The 8224-nt window shown below is 44.0% G+C and overlaps 1 long non-coding RNA gene across 1 annotated transcript; it reads left to right on the top strand.

The window, feature by feature from the left end:
• Nucleotides 1-1307: 1307 nt before the first annotated feature.
• Nucleotides 1308-4198, top strand: LOC131592601 (uncharacterized). The gene is made up of 3 exons (XR_009280679.1): nt 1308-1427; nt 1999-2076; nt 4091-4198. It is a non-coding gene; the product is annotated as an uncharacterized LOC131592601 (long non-coding RNA).
• The last annotated feature ends 4026 nt before the right edge of the window (nt 4199-8224 follow it).

Below are 8224 nucleotides of genomic sequence, written 5' to 3'. Positions count from 1 at the left end.
ACCAAATAGCAATCATGTAGGAAATTTTCGCTACTGTAATTTCTTTGTGTCAGTGTTGGACACTGGCAGAGAGCAGGGTGGCTGAGGTGGGGATGAGGGACTGCCTGAAGGAATACTTTGCTTCTCCCAAGCTGCTCAAGTCCATCAGGAAACCATGCTGGTGGTGGCCTCAGCGACAGCAGCACTCCTGCGTCAAGGAAGGTTGTACAACGATATCAGTGTGAATCTCCAAGTGATAACCAGCACCAAGAGCAAACATACCTTTGACCCTATGGCTCCATAATGGTAGGCTGTGTGAAAGGCCAGAGAATTTACAACCCTTTGTGCTCCACAGCACAAGCACAAGCTGTTTGCTCCATTGGAACCCTTTCAGCAGAAGGAACGCCTGCACCTGAATCTCACCGCAGCTTTGTCATGTTTTGGTTAAGCAACCCCCAGCAGCCATCAGCCAAAGGATGTAAGACAAAAGTCTCCTCCAATGCATGCACCACGGATCTGCTCCAAATCTGAGCTTTGTCTTGTGTTCCTTAGCCACAAACGACACCAGTATTTTGAGATACGTGCTCTGAATTTCTGACTGCTGTCTCATGATTTTTATTTTTTTTACTTCAACGGTTGGATCTGGGTTGTGGGATTGTTTTCTTTTTTCTATTTCTGCCAAACCTTGTAGGTTATGGCCAGTCTGGACTGAAATTCAAGGACTTTGGATAAAAAAAGGATGATTCCTTATTCTTCTTCTTTAACCTCCTCATGTCCCACTTCCATAAATTGATAAAATGTAAATGAAAATGTAAAGAGATGTAAATGTAGCTTGAGTCATGAAATCAGTCAGGGCAAGAAGGATACAGGAGAAGATGGAAGAAGCTGATGGTTCTTTCATGATCTCTTCCTGGAGTGGTTTTATTTCAGGATTAGCTGTTAGCACTCCAGGTTCAGATGGCTGCCAGTGATAGTTAAGCACAAGGAAGCCACAAGCTACTTTTGCATTGATTTCACAGTTTCAGCAATGGCATCCTCCCAAGCAGCTCTAGCCAGGATGATCCTGGCCCCTCTATGACAGTGCTCTCTGCCATCAGCCCTGCAGAAAAGTGTTTTTCTGCAAGTCCAGCAAGCCTGAGCAGAGTCTTGTGGACAGTTCAGCATCATTTACACAACCACTCTCTGTATATCCAGACCAGCTAGGAAATGGGGACTATCCTCTGCAGAAGATATCAATTCCTGTAGCCATTCTGAGGGATCCTGTTTACTTTCCCTTGGATAGTAGACAGTTTGTGCTAGCCTTTGTCTTGAGTGGCAGAAGGCTGACAGGGGAATGTGCACTTAGAAGGCCGTAGACAAATGGAGAAGCTTCACGTTGCAGCTGGTGGCCCAGGGACTTTCACCCCTCTTGGAAACTGATGGCTGTGCTTTACACAACTTTTACTGAGGTGGGCTGTATATTGAAAATAGCTGGGAGCTCCTCAGCTGTTCCACATAAATCCAAGATATGAAATTGCTTCTCATACTTTTCCTTCTTTCGTTTCACATCTTACGTCAGTTTCTTTCTGAGGAACCAGGATGTCTGAAAATTAGTTCAAACCTTCTGTTGTCATGAAATTATCTAAGAGTACATCGAATTATGTTAAAGTGAAACATACAGGATCGTATTTGTTTTCTGCTACTTAAACTTGAAGCAGGTCTCCAAAAAAATAGGGATACCAGTCAGAACACCGAATTATATAAACTAATAGGTATAATTTTATATCAGTGGAAAAACTGGTCCTGTATTTCAATCGTGAAATGCCATGCAACATAGGCTTCTGTTGTGGCATGTTGGAACACAAATTAAAACACTAAGGAAATCTGTGTTCCCTGACGTGTGAATTTTGTTGATTCTCCCAGGAGAACAATGACAGCTCTAGATTCTCTCTTTGATCTCCTTCTTTGTCTTAGTTGACTTCTAAACTAAATCTGAGCAGTGAAGCCTACTCAGATGCTCTTGTCATTCTGTTCCCCCAGGACTGTGAGGTATTTTCCCATTTCCATTGCACAGGTAATCCAGTCAAGCACACAGCCTCAGCAGCTGTCTAGCACCAGGTAGGTGGAGTGGGTCTTCTCCCACTGTGCTCATGGAAATACACTTGAATTTGCTGGCCATGATCACCTGAGGCAAATCTATTAAAGGGTGTTTGAAACCAGTTGCAGGTGGTGATATGGTTAAGGGCTATCACAAATAATTCAGTATAGAGGAGAGAGAGAACATTTCCATTTTATAGTATGCAGGAGGCAAATGGATCTGTTTAGATGGACTTTCATCTCAGACAACTCCTATGTCACTGAACAATGGACATGCAAGAAAGGTGATGTTAAAGATAGTAGAAAACTCTGCTCATATTCAGCATGAAGTGCTTCACTGTTGAATTGTAAATGTGAGCAAACATTTGAAATCATAGAAAAAACGCCTCTGAAATGTGAGTGTGTGTGTCTCTGGTAAAGACTGTGACCTGCTTTTACTCTCAGAACAGCCTTCAGAGGCTTGCATCCAGCTTGAGTAATATGAAAGAGAATCCATGTGAATAGTTTATGAATTTTGTATAAACTCCTTCCTTCTGTGGGGAGTGATGTAGATGTGAATTGTCACTGGCAGGAAAAAAAATTGCCATGAACCAGATGAGACTTTCTGGTTTCGTGGCTGGAAAAGTGTTGCAAACAGCGCAAATGAGACCAAACTGTTTCAAAGAGCACAGTACTTGCATGCAGACCTAAACCTCTCCCTGCAACAAACCCCATTTCTATAGTTTTCCTAGGTATCACAGGGGCATTTTTTCTCCCATTTTTTCCCCTGCCTGTGCTGCTCTGGGGTAAAAAGAAGATCTAAAGTTTCCAGCGTCTCTTGATAAGTAGTCAGAAAAATGTCTGCTTCTGCATCTCTTCCACATTTTTACTGAGGTTCTTTTCAAGTTGGCCAACTGCTCCACTTGCACCCTGACACCCACGTTAATAAATTCCACTCAGGATTTAGATTTAGCCTGGGATCTCCAGATCTCTCACCTGATGCAGCTGACAAATCACATCTTTCTGCTGGAGAGTTTGATTTGTACACTTTCAATGTCTCTAAACTTCCTTAGCGATCTAATTTTTACCTCCCATCACCACAGACTGAAACAGGGTTTTATTTGTTCTTATATACTTTAATCTAATAGAAAATAGCAAAAACATGAAGGTCACTAAACACACAGGACTTAATATGGCCAATAAACAACAGAAGATACTGAAAAACTCTGCTGCTGCTCTGTGGCCAACACAACATATTTGGTTGCTAATGGCCAGAATAAAGATTCTCACTCTTTGTCTGCACCTCTTCTTTCCCTTACTTCTGGCTGTAAGTCCTTGGGCACAGGCAAATGTAATAAGATTAAAAAGTGAATTCCAAATCCATGAGATATTGAAGCCAGATATTTTGTCCGAGTGTGCTCAGAACTTTTTGACACTGGAGATAACTATCCCTAGGCTTTTTGTCTCACTCCCTTTAAAGACATCTGTTCAAGTTCCATTAATATATTCATTCAGTATTTTTGAGACAAGCACACAAAATAAAGTACAGAGAGAAAACTGAATCTGCACTGTTTGAAAAATTACCTTTACGTATGATTTCCTCCTAGCCTGTCCCACGTGACAGTAGTAGAGTATCACATGCCCCTGGGAACAAGCTCATTTAAAAAATATGGGTTAAGTATGTAGACCATTATTAATATTTAATGTATTGAGTATGTTATTAGATATTTATGAGGAATAAGCTAAAGTACATAATTATGCATACCATGAATATATCATGTAATTGCCATTTTTTGTTGCAACTACAGTTAATCAAGTTTGACAATACAAAGAGAATTTGGGCTATCTAGAGTTTTAACAAATATTAATTGAGCAAAACACAGCAAGCTGGAGTCTATTAATTTACTGATTCTATTCAGTTACTTAAAACAATGTGTCTAATGAAGAAATCAGAGACATGCAAATCAGAGAGAGATAAGGGAAAGATGAGCACTGCTGAGATCTGCATGCAAATGTTGTCATGTATGTTTTAGTAATTTTGTGTGTTTTGCAAAAGGGGCAGGTCTGTAACTGTGAAGGCTCTGAAGAACGAAGCATAGACATGAAAGCTTTTCAGGCTCAGCTGGCCTTCAGAGACTATTACACCCTTCTACAAAGCCTGTTCAATTCATGCCTTCAAGGTTTAAGTGTGTCAGCTGGGCTCCTGCACTTTTCTTTCAGCTTAGCTATACCAGGATTAGGTTTGAGTTAACTTCCCTTTTTTCAAATTGGCATGCTGTGCTCCTACAATGAAATCCATCCCCTGCATTTACCCATGGGTTAATAAAGTCTTTAATCCCCTCTATGGGTGCATTAAGCTCCCTGCAGACTGGCTTTGCACAGAGCAAGGCGGGTGCAAACCCTGTGGTGCCCAAGGACTGCCCCTCCCTGTGTCACAGAACGAGCCTGCCCCTTTACCTGCGTGCCTGCTGGACATCTGAGGCTCTCCAGAACCCCCACACCAAAAACTCCATTTAACACCAGTATCCAGCTGGATCAGCATTTAGGCATCTGTCACGCTGCTGGAGTACCTGCCTGCAGGAGCACTGACTCTGCTGCCTCTGGGCTGGCAGCACTGCTCTGCTGGGAGTTCCTGTGCCTCCTTCCTCCTCTGAAGGCTGACAAAGACACTGTCAAAGAACAAGTGGCTCAAACAAAGTTGGCTTATGTGTATAAAGGGATGTGCATCACAGAGCAAAAGGTCAGAAATGTCACTTGGGGAGCTTGTCTGAAATCACTGAAATAAAATTGTTCCTTTTATTGTTAATAAAAAGCCAAGGGTAGAGTACAGGGACACTCCTGCTCCCTGGTCCTGTTGTGTGGAGTGTGGAGAGGATGTGGGGCATAAATTTGTCCTGATCTGAGACTGATGCTAAGGCTGGCCAGCAGCATTTGGGGTCTAAACCCCCAAATCATGGCTGTGCCTGGTTCCCCTTGTATGCTGCTGTGCAAGGCAAACAAAGCACCACGAGGTGCAGAGCCAGGCACAGGGTGCAGAAACAGAGAGCCATGGCTCCAGGTGTTGTCCTGCAGATACCACTGAGCAAGGTGAGCTGTTGCCAGCCTTGCTGTGTGACCTTGGCCACCTTCATCTGATGGGTCATGGGCAGAAGCACAGTCCCTCATGATGTGAGTCCCTACCATGGGCCCATATGTAATTACACACTATTCTGGAGTTTCTAGAAAATGAAATCTCCCTGGATCCCTGTGCGAATTTGTTTTCATTCTTTTGATTTCTACAGACTGCTTGACAACTACAGCAGTTCTCATCAGCATACTTGAAAGGGCCTCCCTGATGCAGCAGCCTAACAGAGTGGAACAGGCTTCCCTCCAATTCAGTTACAACACACTTAATCCACAGAGGCACACTCACTTTGCCCTGCTGTGGAAAGGAAAGTCAAATGCATGTTAGTGCGCCAAGGGTGACCCCTCTCAGTGCCCTCCCCAAATAACTTGTCAGGCAAGGATTTCAAAGAGGTTAAAAATAGACAAACTCATACTAGTTTGGAATATTGCATTATTTATTACATTTTTACTGCACTTATGTTGAACTGAGGTGTGTAAAATGCTGGCAAAATGGACATTTTAGCCTGGTTTAATTTCTTTTTTATCATTACTCTAAAGCAAACAAGAATTATCTGTCCCTGATTGACAGAAGTAGACAAGCAGAAGTGTTTAAGCTAGAGGTGTCTCAACCCATTAGACAAGGCACATCTAAAGTGCCTGAATCTTCATTTTCCAGTGTTTCCAGAGCACAGAACTTCACTGAAGTGACCAAGATCCGGGCACATAGTTATTAAAAAAATAAAATAAAAAATTAAAAAGGCTTGCTTTACATCCCTGTTGACTCCAAATCCAGCTAGCATCAAAAAGCACCAGCAAGCTCAGTTTGTTCTGACAGGAGAAGTGGCCTGTGGGTATCTGGGGTAGGCTGGGCAGCCAGTAAGGGGATGGGAGGGGGGTCCAGTGCAGACTGGCTATCATATCAACAGCTGCTGCAGAATTTAATTTCCTTTTATAGAAGGGGAACTGTGGGAACTGTTGCTCTCCACAGTCAGTGGAGCCTTTGGCTTAAAAAACTGCTCTCCCTGGGGAACAGATGCTACGTAACATCTCAAATGCCTGCATGTTTGCTCCGGTTTCTGCCGCAGCCAAAACCAGTGTGCTTGTGTTTGTTTGATGCAGGGACCTGTGAAGCCTGCCTTTTCCCTGGCTTCTGGACCTTGAGTTGGAGTCACAGGAGATGAGAAAGCCTGCAACAGTCCCGAGAGGTTACAGGCAGAGGGGGAGGGAAATGCAGTGCTAGGCCCATCCAGGGGCAGAAGGAGAAATGTGCCAGGAGCATACCTGCTGCTGTGCACGGGGCCCCATGGGGCAGAGCTTGGACTTGGATGCCTGGCTGGGTCTGTGCTGCTGGCCCCGAGCTCAGGAGCTGTCACAGAGCTGGGGAGCAGCTTTCCCACCAATAGCTGCCTCTCCCAACTTGTGCTCAGAGCTGGCAGCACCCCTCAGCAGGGAGGGGTGTGCATCCTGGGCACAGTAAATGTGTGCCTCAGCTGTTCCCTTGTTCTTGTGCTTCCAGGATAAACCCGGGCTGGCAGAAGGGAAAGGGACAGGGCTTGTCTTATGGCCAGGGAAGCTCACCTTGCTAATGCAGTTAACATCTTTTCTTTAGATGCCCACCCCAACAGTCCTCACTTGTACCAGCAGCTCCTCATTCTGTTGAATGAAGTTGTTGGAGGCTGGAGTTTTTTTACACTGAAAACAGATGTCAAGGCATGGAGCCATCAAAAAAAAAATTGGTGGTAGTAGCAGTTTGCATGGTGTGTACAGGAAGCTATCTATAGCAACTGGAAAGTCACAGAGGGTGCGTTATCACCGCCCTGCAGGACTCATTCTGACCCCATACAGGGAGTTATATATAGAGCTGTATACAAAAATACAGAAGAGCCCTGTGCTTATGCTGGAAAGCCTCATTAGGACTGCTCTTGGGCAGACTCCTGTCCTTGGCCTCACCAGAGAACCGCATATTTCAGAAGATATTTTGGAAGGATGCTGGACGGTGAGTACCACCCGAGGACAGCTGATCTGTGAAGTACAAGACCAGAGTGCATGTATGCCCAATCTAGCTAAGATTTCTGATTTCCTCTGAAGTATTTTTGCACTATCTATAGAAATCTACACACACACACACATAAATACACACACACACACACACATACATACACACACACACCCACACACCATTCCACCTTCTCATCTATTTACCTCACAGTTTTGCTCTACATTAAACTGTGCTGCCAGAGCAAAACTCTCCTTGGTTTAAGAATTCACAGGCTGGGGGTTCAGGGATGGTGGGTGTAGTGTTAATAAAAATAAAAAAAATAAAGAACTGTAAGAACTGTAAAGAACTGTAGTCCACCAAAGTGGCCAAGGCAGGATAAACTGTCCCTACACTGTGCCCAACAGTTCTTAGTCTAACCCACTGTGAAAGAGCACCCCTAACAAATGCTACCTGGGCAACAGGTTTACACAGATGATACCTTCCTATGACATGATAGGGTCTAATTCAAAGGAAGTTTTAATGATGAAATAAGCAGAATGGATGTTGGGACAAAGATGAAAATGCAATTTGGTCAAGTGAGTTTATTTTAGTATGGCTTGGCTGTAATTTAAAAAAGTTAAACAAAGACTTCTGGACAGCACAACAGCAAAAAAATATAGCTTTGTGCTTAGGGAAACCTTTAAATTCAACAAAGGCAGCATGCAATTTCAACAGCAGTCTTGCATATTTAGCTTTCTAGGCAGCATAATCACCTGTCCCAGAAGCACTCACAAAGGGTGATAAACCACAGAAAAACTTGCCTTGACTTGTGTCATTTCCACTTCGAATTTTTCTTTTGCAGATTTCACATGAAAGGATGAGGTGGGATCCCCCCTCCTAGGGTGAGGCAGAGCCTTTGTCCCATGTCTGGAGCAAGCAGGGAGAGTTCTGGACAGGATCCCAGGCTGGATCTTGCAGAAATAGCCTCATGAAAGCCTCCACGCTCTCCCAGACTGAGCACCCAAAGCAGTTGCTTCACTGGCACAGAGGTGTGGTAGGTTGACCTGGGCTGGGCACAAGATGCCTACCAAACTGCTCACTCTCTCC

The sequence above is a fragment of the Poecile atricapillus genome, chromosome Z, assembly GCF_030490865.1.
Source record: "Poecile atricapillus isolate bPoeAtr1 chromosome Z, bPoeAtr1.hap1, whole genome shotgun sequence".
Taxonomy (NCBI): domain Eukaryota; kingdom Metazoa; phylum Chordata; class Aves; order Passeriformes; family Paridae; genus Poecile; species Poecile atricapillus.
This window is presented reverse-complemented; position numbering and strand designations above follow the sequence as displayed.